The sequence below is a fragment of the Capricornis sumatraensis genome, chromosome X, assembly GCF_032405125.1.
Source record: "Capricornis sumatraensis isolate serow.1 chromosome X, serow.2, whole genome shotgun sequence".
Lineage (NCBI taxonomy): Eukaryota > Metazoa > Chordata > Mammalia > Artiodactyla > Bovidae > Capricornis > Capricornis sumatraensis.
Window position 1 is genome coordinate 38293325 of NC_091092.1, and position 1227 is coordinate 38294551.

The 1227-nt window shown below is 39.1% G+C and overlaps 1 non-coding gene across 1 annotated transcript; it reads right to left on the minus strand.

Moving 5' to 3' along the window:
- Positions 1-783: 783 nt before the first annotated feature.
- TRNAG-GCC (transfer RNA glycine (anticodon GCC)) lies at positions 784-857 on the minus strand. Its single transcript has one exon. It is a non-coding gene; the product is annotated as a tRNA-Gly (tRNA).
- Between the last annotated feature and the right edge of the window lie 370 nt (positions 858-1227).

Genomic DNA, 1227 nt, shown 5'->3' on the forward strand with positions numbered 1-1227 from the left:
ATCTGTGTCTCTTTTGCTGTTTCGCATACAGGGTTATCATTACCATCTTTCTAAATTCCATATATATGCGTTAGTATACTGTATTGGTGTTTTTCTTTCTGGCTTACTTCACTCTGTATAATAATACTGACTTTTAGAAACTGGGTTCTCTTTTTAAAAATAAGACCTATCTATCCATCCAACCATCCATCATCTATCAATCACCTATCTATGGTTCTATTTATATTTTATATACTTTCCTACTTATCAACCTACCCTCCTGTCAATTCATCCATGAATCTTATATCACTGAAATATTTTAACTGGATTCTTTTTAGATTTCTTTCCCCACTGTCCATAATTGTGCTTGATTTTCTTATTAATGCATCCTTTTCAAGCCCTTCACACTGTTTCATTTGTTTTATATTTTACACTTTCTACAGGCTCATCATTTTAAACTTCTTTTCTCCCACTTCCTTTTGATCTTGCCTCTTCTTTTTGTCCTTCTTTAAAAGCTTTTTTCTGTCCCTTCTAGCTCTGCTTCATTCATTGTCCTTTTCTCTTTGTCTTTCCTCCTCTATTTTTATCTCTCCCTTCTGTCATCCCTTTTCTCTCCTCTTTCCTTCTTCCGTTCCTTCCCTATTTCCCTCTTTCCACTCTTCTTCCATTCTTTTCCCATTGTTTCCTATTTTTAAATGTTTTTCTTTTCATCACTATTTCTCTTTAAAGTTAAATTAATTTTATTATTATTATTAAAATATTTGTGTATTTGGTTAGGTCTTAGTTATGGTATGTGGAATCTAGTTCCCTGACCAGGGATCAAACCCAGGCCCCCTGCCATTGGCAGTGCAGAGTCTTAACCATTGGACCATCAGGGAGTCCCTCTTCTTCCTTCTTAAGCTTTCATACTGGCTTCTTTTGAAAGTTCTCTTTCTCCCCGCCCCCAGAACCCCCATTCTTCTCTCCTTTCTTTACACTGTCTTAACTGGATTGTCCTTTTAAAGTTCTACCTACCTAGAGGGATGGAACCCAGGCCCCCTGCATTGGGAGCTCAGAGTCTTAGCCCCTGGACCACTAGGGAAGCCCCTCCTCTCTCTTTCCTTCCTGTCCCTCCTCCCTTTCCTGGTGTCTTATTTCTTCCTCCTACCTCCTTCCATCATCCACGCTACCACCCTTCCCCTCTCTTGTCTTCCTTCATTTGTTTTCCTTCCTTCCCCTTTCCTTCCTCCCCCCCTTCTTCTATTACTA